General features: G+C 50.0%; 1 protein-coding gene across 3 annotated transcripts in view; it reads left to right on the top strand.

Moving 5' to 3' along the window:
- Nucleotides 1-22463, top strand: part of afg3l2 (AFG3-like AAA ATPase 2) — a 511786-nt gene that overhangs the window by 53280 nt on the left and 436043 nt on the right. The gene's annotated exons all lie outside the window — the stretch shown is intronic.

Raw genomic sequence — 22463 nt, 5'->3', positions numbered from 1 at the left:
AGAAGACGCTCAGAGAAGAAGACGCTCAGAGAAGAAGACGCTCAGAGAAGAAGAAGACGCTCAGAGAAGAAGACGCTCAGAGAAGAAGAAGACGCTCAGAGAAGAAGACGCTCAGAGAAGAAGACGCTCAGAGAAGAAGAGACGCTCAGAGAAGAAGACGCTCAGAGAAGAAGACGCTCAGAGAGAAGAAGACGCTCAGAGAAGAAGACGCTCAGAGAAGACGCTCAGAGAAGAAGACGCTCAGAGAAGAAGACGCTCAGAGAAGAAGACGCTCAGAGAAGAAGACGCTCAGAGAAGAAGACGCTCAGAGAAGAAGACGCTCAGAGAAGAAGACGCTCAGAGAAGAAGACGCTCAGAGAAGAAGAAGACGCTCAGAGAAGAAGACGCTCAGAGAAGAAGACGCTCAGAGAAGAAGACGCTCAGAGAAGAAGACGCTCAGAGAAGAAGACGCTCAGAGAAGAAGAAGACGCTCAGAGAAGAAGAGACGCTCAGAGAGCTCAGAAGAAGACGCTCAGAGAAGAAGACGCTCAGAGAAGAAGACGCTCAGAGAAGAAGACGCTCAGAGAAGAAGAAGACGCTCAGAGAAGAAGACGCTCAGAGAAGAAGAAGACGCTCAGAGAAGAAGAAGACGCTCAGAGAAGAAGACGCTCAGAGAAGAAGACGCTCAGAGAAGAAGACGCTCAGAGAAGAAGACGCTCAGAGAAGAAGACGCTCAGAGAAGAAGACGCTCAGAGAAGAAGACGCTCAGAGAAGAAGACGCTCAGAGAAGAAGACGCTCAGAGAAGAAGAAGACGCTCAGAGAAGAAGAAGACGCTCAGAGAAGAAGACGCTCAGAGAAGAAGACGCTCAGAGAAGAAGACGCTCAGAGAAGAAGAAGACGCTCAGAGAAGAAGACGCTCAGAGAAGAAGACAGAGAGAAGACGCTCAGAGAAGAAGACGCTCAGAGAAGAAGACGCTCAGAGAAGAAGACGCTCAGAGAAGAAGACGCTCAGAGAAGAAGAAGACGCTCAGAGAAGAAGAAGACGCTCAGAGAAGAAGACGCTCAGAGAAGAAGACGCTCAGAGAAGAAGACGCTCAGAGAAGAAGACGCTCAGAGAAGAAGAAGACGCTCAGAGAAGAAGAAGACGCTCAGAGAAGAAGACGCTCAGAGAAGAAGACGCTCAGAGAAGAAGAAGACGCTCAGAGAAGAAGACGCTCAGAGGCTCAGAGAAGAAGACGCTCAGAGAAGAAGAAGACGCTCAGAGAAGAAGACGCTCAGAGAAGAAGACGCTCAGAGAAGAAGACGCTCAGAGAAGAAGACGCTCAGAGAAGAAGACGCTCAGAGAAGAAGAAGACGCTCAGAGAAGAAGACGCTCAGAGAAGAAGAAGACGCTCAGAGAAGAAGACGCTCAGAGAAGAAGACGCTCAGAGAAGAAGACGCTCAGAGAAGAAGAAGACGCTCAGAGAAGAAGACGCTCAGAGAAGAAGAAGACGCTCAGAGAAGAAGACGCTCAGAGAAGAAGACGCTCAGAGAAGAAGACGCTCAGAGAAGAAGACGCTCAGAGAAGAAGACGCTCAGAGAAGAAGACGCTCAGAGAAGAAGACGCTCAGAGAAGAAGAAGACGCTCAGAGAAGAAGACGCTCAGAGAAGAAGAAGACGCTCAGAGAAGAAGACGCTCAGAGAAGAAGAAGACGCTCAGAGAAGAAGACGCTCAGAGAAGAAGACGCTCAGAGAAGAAGAAGACGCTCAGAGAAGAAGACGCTCAGAGAAGAAGAAGACGCTCAGAGAAGAAGACGCTCAGAGAAGAAGACGCTCAGAGAAGAAGACGCTCAGAGAAGAAGACGCTCAGAGAAGAAGAAGACGCTCAGAGAAGAAGACGCTCAGAGAAGAAGACGCTCAGAGAAGAAGAAGACGCTCAGAGAAGAAGAAGACGCTCAGAGAAGAAGACGCTCAGAGAAGAAGACGCTCAGAGAAGAAGACGCTCAGAGAAGAAGAAGACGCTCAGAGAAGAAGACGCTCAGAGAAGAAGACGCTCAGAGAAGAAGACGCTCAGAGAAGAAGAAGACGCTCAGAGAAGAAGACGCTCAGAGAAGAAGAAGACGCTCAGAGAAGAAGACGCTCAGAGAAGAAGACGCTCAGAGAAGAAGAAGACGCTCAGAGAAGAAGACGCTCAGAGAAGAAGACGCTCAGAGAAGAAGAAGACGCTCAGAGAAGAAGACGCTCAGAGAAGAAGAAGACGCTCAGAGAAGAAGACGCTCAGAGAAGAAGACGCTCAGAGAAGAAGACGCTCAGAGAAGAAGACGCTCAGAGAAGAAGAAGACGCTCAGAGAAGAAGACGCTCAGAGAAGAAGACGCTCAGAGAAGAAGACGCTCAGAGAAGAAGAAGACGCTCAGAGAAGAAGACGCTCAGAGAAGAAGACGCTCAGAGAAGAAGACGCTCAGAGAAGAAGAAGACGCTCAGAGAAGAAGACGCTCAGAGAAGAAGAAGACGCTCAGAGAAGAAGAAGACGCTCAGAGAAGAAGACGCTCAGAGAAGAAGACGCTCAGAGAAGAAGAAGACGCTCAGAGAAGAAGAAGACGCTCAGAGAAGAAGACGCTCAGAGAAGAAGACGCTCAGAGAAGAAGAAGACGCTCAGAGAAGAAGACGCTCAGAGAAGAAGACGCTCAGAGAAGAAGAAGACGCTCAGAGAAGAAGACGCTCAGAGAAGAAGAAGACGCTCAGAGAAGAAGAAGACGCTCAGAGAAGAAGACGCTCAGAGAAGAAGACGCTCAGAGAAGAAGAAGACGCTCAGAGAAGAAGAAGACGCTCAGAGAAGAAGACGCTCAGAGAAGAAGACGCTCAGAGAAGAAGAAGACGCTCAGAGAAGAAGACGCTCAGAGAAGAAGACGCTCAGAGAAGAAGAAGACGCTCAGAGAAGAAGAAGACGCTCAGAGAAGAAGACGCTCAGAGAAGAAGAAGACGCTCAGAGAAGAAGACGCTCAGAGAAGAAGAAGACGCTCAGAGAAGAAGACGCTCAGAGAAGAAGAAGACGCTCAGAGAAGAAGACGCTCAGAGAAGAAGACGCTCAGAGAAGAAGACGCTCAGAGAAGAAGAAGACGCTCAGAGAAGAAGACGCTCAGAGAAGAAGAAGACGCTCAGAGAAGAAGAAGACGCTCAGAGAAGAAGACGCTCAGAGAAGAAGACGCTCAGAGAAGAAGACGCTCAGAGAAGAAGACGCTCAGAGAAGAAGACGCTCAGAGAAGAAGAAGACGCTCAGAGAAGAAGAAGACGCTCAGAGAAGAAGACGCTCAGAGAAGAAGACGCTCAGAGAAGAAGAAGACGCTCAGAGAAGAAGAAGACGCTCAGAGAAGAAGACGCTCAGAGAAGAAGACGCTCAGAGAAGAAGAAGACGCTCAGAGAAGAAGACGCTCAGAGAAGAAGACGCTCAGAGAAGAAGAAGACGCTCAGAGAAGAAGAAGACGCTCAGAGAAGAAGACGCTCAGAGAAGAAGAAGACGCTCAGAGAAGAAGACGCTCAGAGAAGAAGAAGACGCTCAGAGAAGAAGACGCTCAGAGAAGAAGAAGACGCTCAGAGAAGAAGACGCTCAGAGAAGAAGACGCTCAGAGAAGAAGACGCTCAGAGAAGAAGAAGACGCTCAGAGAAGAAGACGCTCAGAGAAGAAGAAGACGCTCAGAGAAGAAGACGCTCAGAGAAGAAGACGCTCAGAGAAGAAGACGCTCAGAGAAGAAGACGCTCAGAGAAGAAGACGCTCAGAGAAGAAGAAGACGCTCAGAGAAGAAGACGCTCAGAGAAGAAGAAGACGCTCAGAGAAGAAGACGCTCAGAGAAGAAGACGCTCAGAGAAGAAGACGCTCAGAGAAGAAGAAGACGCTCAGAGAAGAAGACGCTCAGAGAAGAAGACGCTCAGAGAAGAAGACGCTCAGAGAAGAAGAAGACGCTCAGAGAAGAAGACGCTCAGAGAAGAAGACGCTCAGAGAAGAAGACGCTCAGAGAAGAAGAAGACGCTCAGAGAAGAAGACGCTCAGAGAAGAAGAAGACGCTCAGAGAAGAAGACGCTCAGAGAAGAAGAAGACGCTCAGAGAAGAAGACGCTCAGAGAAGAAGACGCTCAGAGAAGAAGACGCTCAGAGAAGAAGACGCTCAGAGAAGAAGAAGACGCTCAGAGAAGAAGACGCTCAGAGAAGAAGACGCTCAGAGAAGAAGACGCTCAGAGAAGAAGAAGACGCTCAGAGAAGAAGACGCTCAGAGAAGAAGAAGACGCTCAGAGAAGAAGACGCTCAGAGAAGAAGAAGACGCTCAGAGAAGAAGAAGACGCTCAGAGAAGAAGAAGACGCTCAGAGAAGAAGACGCTCAGAGAAGAAGACGCTCAGAGAAGAAGACGCTCAGAGAAGAAGAAGACGCTCAGAGAAGAAGACGCTCAGAGAAGAAGACGCTCAGAGAAGAAGACGCTCAGAGAAGAAGAAGACGCTCAGAGAAGAAGACGCTCAGAGAAGAAGAAGACGCTCAGAGAAGAAGACGCTCAGAGAAGAAGACGCTCAGAGAAGAAGAAGACGCTCAGAGAAGAAGACGCTCAGAGAAGAAGACGCTCAGAGAAGAAGAAGACGCTCAGAGAAGAAGACGCTCAGAGAAGAAGAAGACGCTCAGAGAAGAAGACGCTCAGAGAAGAAGACGCTCAGAGAAGAAGACGCTCAGAGAAGAAGAAGACGCTCAGAGAAGAAGAAGACGCTCAGAGAAGAAGACGCTCAGAGAAGAAGACGCTCAGAGAAGAAGACGCTCAGAGAAGAAGAAGACGCTCAGAGAAGAAGACGCTCAGAGAAGAAGACGCTCAGAGAAGAAGAAGACGCTCAGAGAAGAAGACGCTCAGAGAAGAAGAAGACGCTCAGAGAAGAAGACGCTCAGAGAAGAAGAAGACGCTCAGAGAAGAAGAAGACGCTCAGAGAAGAAGACGCTCAGAGAAGAAGACGCTCAGAGAAGAAGAAGACGCTCAGAGAAGAAGAAGACGCTCAGAGAAGAAGACGCTCAGAGAAGAAGACGCTCAGAGAAGAAGAAGACGCTCAGAGAAGAAGACGCTCAGAGAAGAAGACGCTCAGAGAAGAAGAAGACGCTCAGAGAAGAAGACGCTCAGAGAAGAAGAAGACGCTCAGAGAAGAAGACGCTCAGAGAAGAAGACGCTCAGAGAAGAAGAAGACGCTCAGAGAAGAAGACGCTCAGAGAAGAAGAAGACGCTCAGAGAAGAAGAAGACGCTCAGAGAAGACGCTCAGAGAAGAAGACGCTCAGAGAAGAAGACGCTCAGAGAAGAAGACGCTCAGAGAAGAAGACGCTCAGAGAAGAAGAAGACGCTCAGAGAAGAAGACGCTCAGAGAAGAAGAAGACGCTCAGAGAAGAAGAAGACGCTCAGAGAAGAAGACGCTCAGAGAAGAAGACGCTCAGAGAAGAAGACGCTCAGAGAAGAAGAAGACGCTCAGAGAAGAAGAAGACGCTCAGAGAAGAAGAAGACGCTCAGAGAAGAAGACGCTCAGAGAAGAAGACGCTCAGAGAAGAAGAAGACGCTCAGAGAAGAAGAAGACGCTCAGAGAAGAAGAAGACGCTCAGAGAAGAAGACGCTCAGAGAAGAAGACGCTCAGAGAAGAAGACGCTCAGAGAAGAAGAAGACGCTCAGAGAAGAAGACGCTCAGAGAAGAAGAAGACGCTCAGAGAAGAAGACGCTCAGAGAAGAAGAAGACGCTCAGAGAAGAAGACGCTCAGAGAAGAAGAAGACGCTCAGAGAAGAAGAAGACGCTCAGAGAAGAAGACGCTCAGAGAAGAAGACGCTCAGAGAAGAAGACGCTCAGAGAAGAAGACGCTCAGAGAAGAAGACGCTCAGAGAAGAAGACGCTCAGAGAAGAAGAAGACGCTCAGAGAAGAAGACGCTCAGAGAAGAAGACGCTCAGAGAAGAAGACGCTCAGAGAAGAAGAAGACGCTCAGAGAAGAAGACGCTCAGAGAAGAAGAAGACGCTCAGAGAAGAAGACGCTCAGAGAAGAAGAAGACGCTCAGAGAAGAAGAAGACGCTCAGAGAAGAAGAAGACGCTCAGAGAAGAAGACGCTCAGAGAAGAAGACGCTCAGAGAAGAAGACGCTCAGAGAAGAAGAAGACGCTCAGAGAAGAAGACGCTCAGAGAAGAAGACGCTCAGAGAAGAAGACGCTCAGAGAAGAAGAAGACGCTCAGAGAAGAAGACGCTCAGAGAAGAAGAAGACGCTCAGAGAAGAAGACGCTCAGAGAAGAAGACGCTCAGAGAAGAAGAAGACGCTCAGAGAAGAAGACGCTCAGAGAAGAAGACGCTCAGAGAAGAAGAAGACGCTCAGAGAAGAAGACGCTCAGAGAAGAAGAAGACGCTCAGAGAAGAAGACGCTCAGAGAAGAAGACGCTCAGAGAAGAAGACGCTCAGAGAAGAAGAAGACGCTCAGAGAAGAAGAAGACGCTCAGAGAAGAAGACGCTCAGAGAAGAAGACGCTCAGAGAAGAAGACGCTCAGAGAAGAAGAAGACGCTCAGAGAAGAAGACGCTCAGAGAAGAAGACGCTCAGAGAAGAAGAAGACGCTCAGAGAAGAAGACGCTCAGAGAAGAAGAAGACGCTCAGAGAAGAAGACGCTCAGAGAAGAAGAAGACGCTCAGAGAAGAAGAAGACGCTCAGAGAAGAAGACGCTCAGAGAAGAAGACGCTCAGAGAAGAAGAAGACGCTCAGAGAAGAAGAAGACGCTCAGAGAAGAAGACGCTCAGAGAAGAAGACGCTCAGAGAAGAAGAAGACGCTCAGAGAAGAAGACGCTCAGAGAAGAAGACGCTCAGAGAAGAAGAAGACGCTCAGAGAAGAAGACGCTCAGAGAAGAAGAAGACGCTCAGAGAAGAAGAAGACGCTCAGAGAAGAAGACGCTCAGAGAAGAAGACGCTCAGAGAAGAAGAAGACGCTCAGAGAAGAAGAAGACGCTCAGAGAAGAAGACGCTCAGAGAAGAAGACGCTCAGAGAAGAAGAAGACGCTCAGAGAAGAAGACGCTCAGAGAAGAAGACGCTCAGAGAAGAAGAAGACGCTCAGAGAAGAAGAAGACGCTCAGAGAAGAAGACGCTCAGAGAAGAAGAAGACGCTCAGAGAAGAAGACGCTCAGAGAAGAAGAAGACGCTCAGAGAAGAAGACGCTCAGAGAAGAAGAAGACGCTCAGAGAAGAAGACGCTCAGAGAAGAAGACGCTCAGAGAAGAAGACGCTCAGAGAAGAAGAAGACGCTCAGAGAAGAAGACGCTCAGAGAAGAAGAAGACGCTCAGAGAAGAAGAAGACGCTCAGAGAAGAAGACGCTCAGAGAAGAAGACGCTCAGAGAAGAAGACGCTCAGAGAAGAAGACGCTCAGAGAAGAAGACGCTCAGAGAAGAAGAAGACGCTCAGAGAAGAAGACGCTCAGAGAAGAAGACGCTCAGAGAAGAAAAGACGCTCAGAGAAGAAGACGCTCAGAGAAGAAGACGCTCAGAGAAGAAGAAGACGCTCAGAGAAGAAGAAGACGCTCAGAGAAGAAGACGCTCAGAGAAGAAGAAGACGCTCAGAGAAGAAGAAGACGCTCAGAGAAGAAGAAGACGCTCAGAGAAGAAGACGCTCAGAGAAGAAGACGCTCAGAGAAGAAGACGCTCAGAGAAGAAGACGCTCAGAGAAGAAGACGCTCAGAGAAGAAGAAGACGCTCAGAGAAGAAGACGCTCAGAGAAGAAGAAGACGCTCAGAGAAGAAGACGCTCAGAGAAGAAGACGCTCAGAGAAGAAGACGCTCAGGAGAAGAAGACGCTCAGAGAAGAAGACGCTCAGAGAAGAAGACGCTCAGAGAAGAAGACGCTCAGAGAAGAAGACGCTCAGAGAAGAAGACGCTCAGAGAAGAAGAAGACGCTCAGAGAAGAAGACGCTCAGAGAAGAAGAAGACGCTCAGAGAAAGAAGACGCTCAGAGAAGAAGACGCTCAGAGAAGAAGACGCTCAGAGAAGAAGAAGACGCTCAGAGAAGAAGACGCTCAGAGAAGAAGACGCTCAGAGAAGAAGACGCTCAGAGAAGAAGAAGACGCTCAGAAAAGAAGACGCTCAGAGAAGAAGACGCTCAGAGAAGAAGACGCTCAGAGAAGAAGAAGACGCTCAGAGAAGAAGACGCTCAGAGAAGAAGAAGACGCTCAGAGAAGAAGACGCTCAGAGAAGAAGACGCTCAGAGAAGAAGAAGACGCTCAGAGAAGAAGACGCTCAGAGAAGAAGAAGACGCTCAGAGAAGAAGACGCTCAGAGAAGAAGACGCTCAGAGAAGAAGACGCTCAGAGAAGAAGACGCTCAGAGAAGAAGAAGACGCTCAGAGAAGAAGACGCTCAGAGAAGAAGACGCTCAGAGAAGAAGACGCTCAGAGAAGAAGAAGACGCTCAGAGAAGAAGACGCTCAGAGAAGAAGAAGACGCTCAGAGAAGAAGACGCTCAGAGAAGAAGAAGACGCTCAGAGAAGAAGAAGACGCTCAGAGAAGAAGAAGACGCTCAGAGAAGAAGACGCTCAGAGAAGAAGAAGACGCTCAGAGAAGAAGACGCTCAGAGAAGAAGACGCTCAGAGAAGAAGAAGACGCTCAGAGAAGAAGACGCTCAGAGAAGAAGACGCTCAGAGAAGAAGAAGACGCTCAGAGAAGAAGACGCTCAGAGAAGAAGAAGACGCTCAGAGAAGAAGACGCTCAGAGAAGAAGACGCTCAGAGAAGAAGACGCTCAGAGAAGAAGAAGACGCTCAGAGAAGAAGAAGACGCTCAGAGAAGAAGACGCTCAGAGAAGAAGACGCTCAGAGAAGAAGACGCTCAGAGAAGAAGAAGACGCTCAGAGAAGAAGACGCTCAGAGAAGAAGACGCTCAGAGAAGAAGAAGACGCTCAGAGAAGAAGACGCTCAGAGAAGAAGACGCTCAGAGAAGAAGAAGACGCTCAGAGAAGAAGAAGACGCTCAGAGAAGAAGACGCTCAGAGAAGAAGAAGACGCTCAGAGAAGAAGACGCTCAGAGAAGAAGAAGACGCTCAGAGAAGAAGAAGACGCTCAGAGAAGAAGACGCTCAGAGAAGAAGACGCTCAGAGAAGAAGAAGACGCTCAGAGAAGAAGAAGACGCTCAGAGAAGAAGACGCTCAGAGAAGAAGACGCTCAGAGAAGAAGAAGACGCTCAGAGAAGAAGACGCTCAGAGAAGAAGACGCTCAGAGAAGAAGAAGACGCTCAGAGAAGAAGACGCTCAGAGAAGAAGAAGATGCTCAGAGAAGAAGACGCTCAGAGAAGAAGACGCTCAGAGAAGAAGAAGACGCTCAGAGAAGAAGAAGACGCTCAGAGAAGAAGACGCTCAGAGAAGAAGAAGACGCTCAGAGAAGAAGAAGACGCTCAGAGAAGAAGACGCTCAGAGAAGAAGACGCTCAGAGAAGAAGACGCTCAGAGAAGAAGACGCTCAGAGAAGAAGAAGACGCTCAGAGAAGAAGACGCTCAGAGAAGAAGAAGACGCTCAGAGAAGAAGAAGACGCTCAGAGAAGAAGACGCTCAGAGAAGAAGACGCTCAGAGAAGAAGAAGACGCTCAGAGAAGAAGACGCTCAGAGAAGAAGAAGATGCTCAGAGAAGAAGACGCTCAGAGAAGAAGACGCTCAGAGAAGAAGAAGACGCTCAGAGAAGAAGAAGACGCTCAGAGAAGAAGACGCTCAGAGAAGAAGAAGACGCTCAGAGAAGAAGAAGACGCTCAGAGAAGAAGACGCTCAGAGAAGAAGACGCTCAGAGAAGAAGAAGACGCTCAGAGAAGAAGACGCTCAGAGAAGAAGAAGACGCTCAGAGAAGAAGACGCTCAGAGAAGAAGAAGACGCTCAGAGAAGAAGAAGACGCTCAGAGAAGAAGACGCTCAGAGAAGAAGACGCTCAGAGAAGAAGAAGACGCTCAGAGAAGAAGAAAACGCTCAGAGAAGAAGACGCTCAGAGAAGAAGACGCTCAGAGAAGAAGAAGACGCTCAGAGAAGAAGAAGACGCTCAGAGAAGAAGACGCTCAGAGAAGAAGAAGACGCTCAGAGAAGAAGAAGACGCTCAGAGAAGAAGACGCTCAGAGAAGAAGACGCTCAGAGAAGAAGACGCTCAGAGAAGAAGAAGACGCTCAGAGAAGAAGACGCTCAGAGAAGAAGACGCTCAGAGAAGAAGACGCTCAGAGAAGAAGAAGACGCTCAGAGAAGAAGACGCTCAGAGAAGAAGACGCTCAGAGAAGAAGACGCTCAGAGAAGAAGACGCTCAGAGAAGAAGAAGACGCTCAGAGAAGAAGACGCTCAGAGAAGTGGAATTTTCTCATGATGGCTCCAGGAGGTTAGTGGCTCTGGAGCTCGTTCATTTTAGGATTCATTTTAAAACTCTTGTATTTACTTTTAAAGCCTTAAATGCTCCTGACCTCCTGACCCCCTGACCTCCTGACCTCCTGACCCCCTGACCTCCTGACCTCCTGACCTCCTGACCTCCTGACCTCCTGACCCCCTGACCTCCTGACCTCCTGACCTCCTGACCTCCTGACCTCCTGCCCTCCTGACCTCCTGACCTCCTGACCTCCTGACCTCCTGACCTCCTGACCTCCTGACCTCTCCGAGCTGCCACTGCTTTTCTCTGGGCAGCACCTTTTATTTATTTATGTTGTTTATTTTTATTCCATTGATTTTATTTTTTGTTTGATTTTGTTTTTACATCTTATTTTATTACTTTTGTCCTATTTATGCCTTTGTTTTACCTGCTGTGTGTGTGTGTGTGTTTGTGTGTGTGTTTGTGTTTGTGTAGTGTGTGTGTTTGTGTGTGTGTAGTGTGTGTGTGTGTGTCTGTGTGTGTGTGTGTTTGTGTTTGTGTAGTGTGTGTGTGTCATACTTGTCTTTGAAGTCGTCCGCCTTGTTCTGGACGTTCTCCGTCTCCAACATGGTCCTGGCGTTGGACAGGACGTCCTCACTGACCTGCAACATAAGTCACATGTCCCGCTGTGTCAGAGACTTCATCTGGACCTGGACCGGGTCTGAGGACCTGGACCGGATGCCCTGCCGCACCTGTCTGTACACGCTCTCCCACTGCGCTCTGATTGGCTCCCAGGAGGTGGCGCTGTTCGCTCTCTGCTGAAGCTCGGCGCGGATCTGCTGCTCCAAGTCCAAGTTCAGACGCTCCAGAGCCTGGACTTTGTCCCTGTAGTCCACCAGAGACCAACCCAGACCGGACTGAGCCAGACCTGAACCAGAACCAGAGTTAGACCTGAACCAGAACCAGAACCAGAACCAGAGTTAGACCTGAACCAGAACCAGAACCAGAACCAGAACCAGAGTTAGACCTGAACCAGAACCAGAACCAGAACCAGAACCAGAGTTAGACCAGAACCAGAACCAGAACCAGAACCAGAACCAGAACCAGAACCAGAGTTAGACCTGAACCAGAACCAGAACCAGAACCAGAGTCAGACCTGAACCAGAACCAGAACCAGAACCAGAACCAGAGTTAGACCAGAACCAGAACCAGAACCAGAACCAGAACCAGAACCAGAACCAGAACCAGAGTTAGACCTGAACCAGAACCAGAACCAGAACCAGAGTCAGACCTGAACCAGAACCAGAACCAGAACCAGAACCAGAACCAGAACCAGAGTTAGACCTGAACCAGAACCAGAACCAGAACCAGAACCAGAGTTAGACCAGAACCAGAACCAGAACCAGAACCAGAGTTAGACCTGAACCAGAACCAGAACCAGAACCAGAGTTAGACCTGAACCAGAACCAGAACCAGAACCAGAACCAGAACCAGAACCAGAACCAGAGTTAGACCTGAACCAGAACCAGAACCAGAACCAGAACCAGAGTTAGACCTGAACCAGAACCAGAACCAGAACCAGAGTTAGACCTGAACCAGAGTTAGACCTGAACCAGAACCAGAACCAGAACCAGAGTTAGACCTGAACCAGAGTTAGACCTGAACCAGAACCTGAACCAGAACCAGAGTTAGACCTGAACCAGAACCAGAACCAGAACCAGAGTTAGACCTGAACCAGAACCAGAACCAGAACCAGAGTTAGACCTGAACCAGAGTTAGACCTGAACCAGAACCTGAACCAGAACCAGAGTTAGACCTGAACCACAACCAGAACCAGAACCAGAGTTAGACCTGAACCAGAACCAGAACCAGAACCAGAACCAGAACCAGAGTTAGACCTGAACCAGAACCAGAACCAGAACCAGAGTCAGACCTGAACCAGAACCAGAACCAGAACCAGAACCAGAACCAGAACCAGAACCAGAGTTAGACCTGAACCAGAACCAGAACCAGAACCAGAACCAGAACCAGAACCAGAACCAGAGTTAGACCTGAACCAGAACCAGAACCAGAGTTAGACCAGAACCAGAACCAGAACCAGAACCAGAACCAGAGTTAGACCTGAACCAGAGTTAGACCTGAACCAGAACCAGAACCAGAACCAGAGTTAGACCTGAACCAGAACCAGAACCAGAACCAGAACCAGAACCAGAACCAGAGTTAGACCAGAACCAGAACCAGAACCAGAACCAGAACCAGAGTTAGACCTGAACCAGAGTTAGACCTGAACCAGAACCAGAACCAGAACCAGAACCAGAACCAGAACCAGAGTTAGACCTGAACCAGAACCAGAACCAGAACCAGAACCAGAACCAGAGTTAGACCAGAACCAGAACCAGTACCAGAGTTAGACCTGAACCAGAACCAGAACCAGAACCAGAACCAGAACCAGAGTTAGACCTGAACCAGAACCAGAACCAGAACCAGAACCAGAGTTTGACCAGAACCAGAACCAGAACCAGAACCAGAACCAGAACCAGAGTTAGACCTGAACCAGAGTTAGACCTGAACCAGAACCAGAACCAGAACCAGAGTCAGACCTGAACCAGAACCAGAGTTAGACCTGAACCAGAACCAGAACCAGAACCAGAGTTAGACCTGAACCAGAACCAGAACCAGAGTTAGACCAGAACCAGAACCAGAACCAGAGTCAGACCTGAACCAGAACCAGAGTTAGACCTGAACCAGAACCAGAACCAGAACCAGAACCAGAGTTAGACCTGAACCAGAACCAGAACCAGAACCAGAACCAGAGTTAGACCTGAACCAGAACCAGAGTTAGACCTGAACCAGAACCAGAACCAGAACCAGAACCAGAGTTAGACCTGAACCAGAACCAGAACCAGAACCAGAACCAGAACCAGAACCAGAGTTAGACCAGAACCAGAACCAGAACCAGAACCAGAGTCAGACCTGAACCAGAACCAGAGTTAGACCAGAACCAGAACCAGAACCAGAACCAGAACCAGAGTTAGACCTGAACCAGAACCAGAACCAGAACCAGAACCAGAGTTAGACCTGAACCAGAACCAGAACCAGAACCAGAGTTAGACCTGAACCAGAACCAGAACCAGAACCAGAACCAGAGTTAGACCAGAACCAGAACCAGAACCAGAACCAGAGTTAGACCTGAACCAGAGTTAGACCTGAACCAGAACCAGAACCAGAACCAGAGTCAGACCTGAACCAGAACCAGAGTTAGACCTGAACCAGAACCAGAACCAGAACCAGAACCAGAGTTAGACCTGAACCAGAACCAGAACCAGAGTTAGACCTGAACCAGAACCAGAACCAGAACCAGAACCAGAACCAGAGTTAGACCTGAACCAGAACCAGAACCAGAACCAGAGTTAGACCTGAACCAGAACCAGAACCAGAACCAGAGTTAGACCTGAACCAGAACCAGAACCAGAACCAGAACCAGAACCAGAACCAGAGTTAGACCTGAACCAGAACCAGAACCAGAACCAGAACCAGAACCAGAGTTTGACCAGAACCAGAACCAGAACCAGAACCAGAACCAGAGTTAGACCTGAACCAGAACCAGAACCAGAACCAGAACCAGAGTTAGACCTGAACCAGAACCAGAACCAGAACCAGAACCAGAACCAGAACCAGAGTTAGACCTGAACCAGAACCAGAACCAGAACCAGAACCAGAACCAGAGTTAGACCAGAACCAGAGTTAGACCTGAACCAGAACCAGAACCAGAACCAGAACCAGAGTTAGACCTGAACCAGAACCAGAACCAGAACCAGAACCAGAGTTAGACCTGAACCAGAACCAGAACCAGAACCGAACCAGAGTTAGACCTGAACCAGAACCAGAGTTAGACCTGAACCAGAACCAGAACCAGAACCAGAACCAGAGTTAGACCTGAACCAGAACCAGAACCAGAACCAGAGTTAGACCTGAACCAGAACCAGAACCAGAACCAGAACCAGAGTTAGACCTGAACCAGAACCAGAACCAGAACCAGAACCAGAGTTAGACCAGAACCAGAACCAGAACCAGAACCAGAACCAGAACCAGAACCAGAACCAGAGTTAGACCTGAACCAGAACCAGAACCAGAACCAGAGTCAGACCTGAACCAGAACCAGAACCAGAACCAGAACCAGAGTTAGACCAGAACCAGAACCAGAACCAGAACCAGAACCAGAACCAGAACCAGAACCAGAACCAGAGTTAGACCTGAACCAGAACCAGAACCAGAACCAGAGTCAGACCTGAACCAGAACCAGAACCAGAACCAGAACCAGAACCAGAACCAGAACCAGAGTTAGACCTGAACCAGAACCAGAACCAGAACCAGAACCAGAGTTAGACCAGAACCAGAACCAGAACCAGAACCAGAGTTAGACCTGAACCAGAACCAGAACCAGAACCAGAGTTAGACCTGAACCAGAACCAGAACCAGAACCAGAACCAGAACCAGAACCAGAACCAGAGTTAGACCTGAACCAGAACCAGAACCAGAACCAGAACCAGAGTTAGACCTGAACCAGAACCAGAACCAGAACCAGAGTTAGACCTGAACCAGAACCAGAACCAGAACCAGAGTTAGACCTGAACCAGAGTTAGACCTGAACCAGAACCTGAACCAGAACCAGAGTTAGACCTGAACCAGAACCAGAACCAGAACCAGAGTTAGACCTGAACCAGAACCAGAACCAGAACCAGAGTTAGACCTGAACCAGAGTTAGACCTGAACCAGAACCTGAACCAGAACCAGAGTTAGACCTGAACCAGAACCAGAACCAGAACCAGAGTTAGACCTGAACCAGAACCAGAACCAGAACCAGAGTTAGACCTGAACCAGAACCAGAACCAGAACCAGAACCAGAACCAGAACCAGAGTTAGACCTGAACCAGAACCAGAACCAGAACCAGAGTCAGACCTGAACCAGAACCAGAACCAGAACCAGAACCAGAACCAGAACCAGAACCAGAACCAGAACCAGAACCAGAGTTAGACCTGAACCAGAACCAGAACCAGAACCAGAACCAGAACCAGAACCAGAACCAGAGTTAGACCTGAACCAGAACCAGAACCAGAGTTAGACCAGAACCAGAACCAGAACCAGAACCAGAACCAGAGTTAGACCTGAACCAGAGTTAGACCTGAACCAGAACCAGAACCAGAACCAGAGTTAGACCTGAACCAGAACCAGAACCAGAACCAGAACCAGAACCAGAACCAGAGTTAGACCAGAACCAGAACCAGAACCAGAACCAGAACCAGAACCAGAGTTAGACCTGAACCAGAGTTAGACCTGAACCAGAACCAGAACCAGAACCAGAACCAGAGTCAGACCTGAACCAGAACCAGAGTTAGACCTGAACCAGAACCAGAACCAGAGTTAGACCTGAACCAGAGTTAGACCTGAACCAGAACCAGAACCAGAGTCAGACCTGAACCAGAACCAGAACCAGAACCAGAACCAGAGTTAGACCTGAACCAGAACCAGAACCAGAACCAGAACCAGAACCAGAACCAGAGTTAGACCTGAACCAGAACCAGAACCAGAACCAGAACCAGAACCAGAGTTAGACCAGAACCAGAACCAGTACCAGAGTTAGACCTGAACCAGAACCAGAACCAGAACCAGAACCAGAACCAGAGTTAGACCTGAACCAGAACCAGAACCAGAACCAGAACCAGAGTTTGACCAGAACCAGAACCAGAACCAGAACCAGAACCAGAGTTAGACCTGAACCAGAGTTAGACCTGAACCAGAACCAGAACCAGAACCAGAGTCAGACCTGAACCAGAACCAGAGTTAGACCTGAACCAGAACCAGAACCAGAACCAGAGTTAGACCTGAACCAGAACCAGAACCAGAGTTAGACCAGAACCAGAACCAGAACCAGAGTCAGACCTGAACCAGAACCAGAGTTAGACCTGAACCAGAACCAGAACCAGAACCAGAACCAGAGTTAGACCTGAACCAGAACCAGAACCAGAACCAGAACCAGAGTTAGACCTGAACCAGAACCAGAGTTAGACCTGAACCAGAACCAGAACCAGAACCAGAACCAGAGTTAGACCTGAACCAGAACCAGAACCAGAACCAGAACCAGAACCAGAACCAGAGTTAGACCAGAACCAGAACCAGAACCAGAACCAGAGTCAGACCTGAACCAGAACCAGAGTTAGACCAGAACCAGAACCAGAACCAGAACCAGAACCAGAACCAGAGTTAGACCTGAACCAGAACCAGAACCAGAACCAGAGTTAGACCTGAACCAGAACCAGAACCAGAACCAGAACCAGAGTTAGACCTGAACCAGAACCAGAACCAGAACCAGAGTTAGACCTGAACCAGAACCAGAACCAGAACCAGAACCAGAGTTAGACCAGAACCAGAACCAGAACCAGAGTTAGACCTGAACCAGAGTTAGACCTGAACCAGAACCAGAACCAGAACCAGAGTCAGACCTGAACCAGAACCAGAGTTAGACCTGAACCAGAACCAGAACCAGAACCAGAACCAGAGTTAGACCTGAACCAGAACCAGAACCAGAGTTAGACCTGAACCAGAACCAGAACCAGAACCAGAACCAGAACCAGAGTTAGACCTGAACCAGAACCAGAACCAGAACCAGAGTTAGACCTGAACCAGAACCAGAACCAGAACCAGAACCAGAACCAGAACCAGAGTTAGACCTGAACCAGAACCAGAACCAGAACCAGAACCAGAGTTTGACCAGAACCAGAACCAGAACCAGAACCAGAACCAGAGTTAGACCTGAACCAGAACCAGAACCAGAACCAGAACCAGAGTTAGACCTGAACCAGAACCAGAACCAGAACCAGAACCAGAACCAGAACCAGAGTTAGACCTGAACCAGAACCAGAACCAGAACCAGAACCAGAACCAGAGTTAGACCAGAACCAGAGTTAGACCTGAACCAGAACCAGAACCAGAACCAGAACCAGAGTTAGACCTGAACCAGAACCAGAACCAGAACCAGAACCAGAGTTAGACCTGAACCAGAACCAGAACCAGAACCGAACCAGAGTTAGACCTGAACCAGAACCAGAACCAGAACCAGAACCAGAGTTAGACCTGAACCAGAACCAGAACCAGAACCAGAGTTAGACCTGAACCAGAACCAGAACCAGAGTTAGACCTGAACCAGAACCAGAACCAGAACCAGAACCAGAACCAGAACCAGAGTTAGACCTGAACCAGAACCAGAACCAGAACCAGAACCAGAACCAGAACCAGAACCAGAACCAGAGTTAGACCAGAACCAGAACCAGAACCAGAACCAGAACCAGAACCAGAACCAGAACCAGAGTTAGACCTGAACCAGAACCAGAACCAGAACCAGAACCAGAGTTAGACCAGAACCAGAACCAGAACCAGAACCAGAGTTAGACCTGAACCAGAACCAGAACCAGAGTCAGACCTGAACCAGAACCAGAACCAGAGTTAGACCTGAACCAGAACCAGAACAAGAACCAGAACCAGAGTTAGACCTGAACCAGAACCAGAACCAGAGTTAGACCTGAACCAGAACCAGAACCAGAACCAGAACCAGAACCAGAACCAGAGTTAGACCTGAACCAGAACCAGAACCAGAACCAGAACCAGAACCAGAACCAGAACCAGAACCAGAACCAGAGTCAGACCTGAACCAGAACCAGTGTGGGACCGGAGGGCCTTTTTTTAGCTAGAAAATGCTTTTCCCTCCGATCTCTGTGGATCAGTCTGTGGGCTCATCTGGGCCTCAGGACTGTATTTGGGCCTCAGGACTCTGTATTTGGGCCTCAGGACTCTGTATTTGGGCCTCAGGACTGTATTTGGGCCTCAGGACTCTGCGTTTGGGCCTCAGGACTCTGTATTTGGGCCTCAGGACTGTATTTGGGCCTCAGGACTGTATTTGGGCCTCAGGACTCTGCGTTTGGGCCTCAGGACTCTGTATTTGGGCCTCAGGACTGTATTTGGGCCTCAGGACTGTATTTGGGCCTCAGGACTCTGTATTTGGGCCTCAGGACTCTGTATTTGGGCCTCAGGGCTATATTTGGGCCTCAGGACTGTATCTGGGCCTCAGGACTGTATTTGGGCCTCAGGACTGTATTTGGGCCTCAGGACTCTGTATTTGGGCCTCAGGACTGTATTTGGGCCTCAGGACTCTGTATTTGGGCCTCAGGACTCTGTATTTGGGCCTCAGGGCTGTATTTGGGCCTCAGGACTGTATTTGGGCCTCAAGACTCTGTATTTGGGCCTCAAGACTCTGTATTTGGGCCTCAGGACTCTGTATTTGGGCCTCAGGGCTGTATTTGGGCCTCAGGACTGTATTTGGGCCTCAAGACTCTGTATTTGGGCCTCAGGGCTCTGTATTTGGGCCTCAGGACTGTATTTGGGCCTCAGGACTCTGTATTTGGGCCTCAGGGCTGTATTTGGGCCTCAGGACTGTATTTGGGCCTCAAGACTCTGTATTTGGGCCTCAGGACTCTGTATTTGGGCCTCAGGACTGTATTTGGGCCTCAAGACTCTGTATTTGGGCCTCAGGACTCTGTATTTGGGCCTCAGGACTCTGTATTTGGGCCTCAGGGCTGTATTTGGGCCTCAGGACTGTATTTGGGCCTCAGGACTCTGTATTTGGGCCTCAGGACTCTGCGTTTGGGCCTCAGGACTCTGTATTTGGGCCTCAGGACTGTATTTGGGCCTCAGGACTGTATTTGGGCCTCAGGACTCTGTATTTGGGCCTCAGGACTGTATTTGGGCCTCAGGACTGTATTTGGGCCTCAGGACTCTGTATTTGGGCCTCAGGACTGTATTTGGGCCTCAGGACTCTGTATTTGGGCCTCAGGACTGTATTTGGGCCTCAGGACTGTATTTGGGCCTCAGGACTCTGTATTTGGGACTCAGGACTGTATTTGGGCCTCAGGACTGTATTTGGGCCTCAGGACTCTGTATTTGGGCCTCAGGACTGTATTTGGGCCTCAGGACTGTATTTGGGCCTCAGGACTCTGTATTTGGGCCTCAAGACTCTGTATTTGGGCCTCAGGACTGTATTTGGGCCTCAGGACTGTATTTGGGCCTCAGGACTCTGTATTTGGGCCTCAGGACTGCGTTTGGGCCTCAGGACTCTGTATTTGGGCCTCAGGACTGTATTTGGGCCTCAGGACTCTGTATTTGGGCCTCAGGACTCTGTATTTGGGCCTCAGGACTGTATTTGGGCCTCAGGACTCTGTATTTGGGCCTCAGGACTGCGTTTGGGCCTCAGGACTCTGTATTTGGGCCTCAGGACTGTATTTGGGCCTCAGGACTCTGTATTTGGGCCTCAGGACTCTGTATTTGGGCCTCAGGACTGTATTTGGGCCTCAGGACTCTGTATTTGGGCCTCAGGACTCTGTATTTGGGCCTCAGGACTGTATTTGGGCCTCAGGACTCTGTATTTGGGCCTCAGGGCTGTATTTGGGCCTCAAGACTCTGTATTTGGGCCTCAGGGCTCTGTATTTGGGCCTCAGGACTGTATTTGGGCCTCAGGACTCTGTATTTGGGCCTCAGGGCTGTATTTGGGCCTCAGGACTGTATTTGGGCCTCAAGACTCTGTATTTGGGCCTCAGGACTCTGTATTTGGGCCTCAGGACTGTATTTGGGCCTCAAGACTCTGTATTTGGGCCTCAGGACTCTGTATTTGGGCCTCAGGACTCTGTATTTGGGCCTCAGGGCTGTATTTGGGCCTCAGGGCTGTATTTGGGCCTCAGGACTGTATTTGGGCCTCAGGACGACTCTGTATTTGGGCCTCAGGGCTGTATTTGGGCCTCAGGACTCTGTATTTGGGCCTCAGGGCTGTATTTGGGCCTCAGGACTCTGTATCTGGGCCTCAGGGCTGTATTTGGGCCTCAGGACTGTATTTGGGCCTCAGGACTCTGTATTTGGGCCTCAGGGCTGTATTTGGGCCTCAGGACTGTATTTGGGCCTCAGGACTCTGTATTTGGGCCTCAGGGCTGTATTTGGGCCTCAGGACTCTGTATTTGGGCCTCAGGACTGTATTTGGGCCTCAAGACTCTGTATTTGGGCCTCAGGACTCTGTATCTGGGCCTCAGGGCTGTATTTGGGCCTCAGGGCTGTATTTGGGCCTCAAGACTCTGTATTTGGGCCTCAGGACTCTGTATCTGGGCCTCAAGACTCTGTATTTGGGCCTCAGGACTGTATTTGGGCCTCAGGACTCTGTATTTGGGCCTCAGGGCTGTATTTGGGCCTCAAGACTCTGTATTTGGGCCTCAGGACTCTGTATCTGGGCCTCAAGACTCTGTATTTGGGCCTCAGGACTGTATTTGGGCCTCAGGACTCTGTATTTGGGCCTCAGGGCTGTATTTGGGCCTCAGGACTGTTTTTGGGCCTCAGGACTGTTTTTGGGCCTCAGGGCTCTGTATTTGGGCCTCAGGGCTCTGTATTTGGGCCTCAGGGCTGTATTTGGGCCTCAGGATTATATACATTTTCACTTTGCTGCTTTTGCTTGGTGTCTGGTCCGTCTCTCTGTTCATTTGTTAATTTCAATATAAAAACAGAACAAAAGTAAAATGACTTTAAATCAGATCCAGAAACAGAAGAAACACTAGAATTACAACATTAAACCTCTTTGACCTTTGACCCCAGACGCGATCACATGACTCACCTGTCTTGGGGGTCACGGGGGCGGAGCTGCTGCGCGTGCCCTGCAGGAACACGCTGCTGATGCCAAGAGCGCGCCGGGTCACGCGCGTGCCCAGGGGCCCGGCCACGCCCGAGGACACCGCGGGGGCGTGTCCAAGGAGAGACGCTCTACGGCGGGGGACGGGCATGACGTCACGGCTCCTGTGGGGGTCTCTGGCTCCTGAGTGTGGCTCCTGTGGGGGGCTCTGGCTCCTGAGTGTGGCTCCTGAGTGTGGCTCCTGTGGGGGTCTCTGGCTCCTGAGTGTGGCTCCTGTGGGGGGCTCTGGCTCCTGAGTGTGGCTCCTGAGTGTGGCTCCTGTGGGGGGCTCTGGCTCCTGAGTGTGGCTCCTGTGGGGGTCTCTGGCTCCTGAGTGTGGCTCCTGTGGGGGGCTCTGGCTCATGAGTGTGGCTCCTGAGTGTGGCTCCTGTGGGGGGCTCTGGCTCCTGAGTGTGGCTCCTGAGTGTGGCTCCTGTGGGGGGCTCTGGCTCCTGAGTGTGGCTCCTGAGTGTGGCTCCTGTGGGGGGCTCTGGCTCCTGAGTGTGGCTCCTGTGGGGGGCTCTGGCTCCTGAGTGTGGCTCCTGTGGGGGGCTCTGGCTCCTGAGTGTGGCTCCTGTGGGGGGCTCTGGCTCCTGAGTGTGGCTCCTGAGTGTGGCTCCTGTGGGGGGCTCTGGCTCCTGAGTGTGGCTCCTGTGGGGGGCTCTGGCTCCTGAGTGTGGCTCCTGAGTGTGGCTCCTGTGGGGGGCTCTGGCTCCTGAGTGTGAGGGGCCAAAGCTGCGCGCGCAGCCTTTATAAAGCCGCTGCCTCTTCTGGAAGCTCTTTGTTCTGGTGCTTCACAGAGAAAGGCTGAGTCAGCAGGATGCCCTCCCACTGCAGCTCTGGAGCTTTCACAAGCCCCGCCCATGGCCCCGCCCATGGCCCCGCCCTGTGAAAAGCATTTTGATTTGATTGACAGATGCGATGCAGACAAAGTTCAACTCTCGTCTCTGGGATTTTCTTTTGACGGATCAAAAAGACACTGAACCGGGGGCCGACACCGGGGGCCGACACCGGGGGCCATAAACATTGAAGCTCTCATCGGCCTCAAACTTCAATTTGGCGGTTTTACGTACGTGTGCATATTATATATGTATAATATATATATTATATTATATACTTATGAATCCATATATGTTATATATGTTATATATATATATATGTTATATATATATATATATATATATATATAACATATATATATTCTCTGTGTGAGGCACAGTCTGTGGCAGAGGCGGTCAGTGCTCTCACCTCCAGGAGGAGATCATGGGTTCGATTCCCAGACCAGACATCACATGATCTCTCTGGGTGGAGTCTGCATGTTCTCTCCTCCCACTTTAACCTTTAGGGCCAAACCTGAGATCATTTTATCATTTATGTTTAAGAAGAACACGACTTTTACAGGTCAAAACTGACTCTGGGGTCAAAGTTCAG

Source organism: Eucyclogobius newberryi, unplaced genomic scaffold (genome assembly GCF_026437365.1).
Source record: "Eucyclogobius newberryi isolate DKJ021-1_F unplaced genomic scaffold, fEucNew1.0.hap1 SCAF_39, whole genome shotgun sequence".
Lineage (NCBI taxonomy): Eukaryota > Metazoa > Chordata > Actinopteri > Gobiiformes > Gobiidae > Eucyclogobius > Eucyclogobius newberryi.
This window is presented reverse-complemented; position numbering and strand designations above follow the sequence as displayed.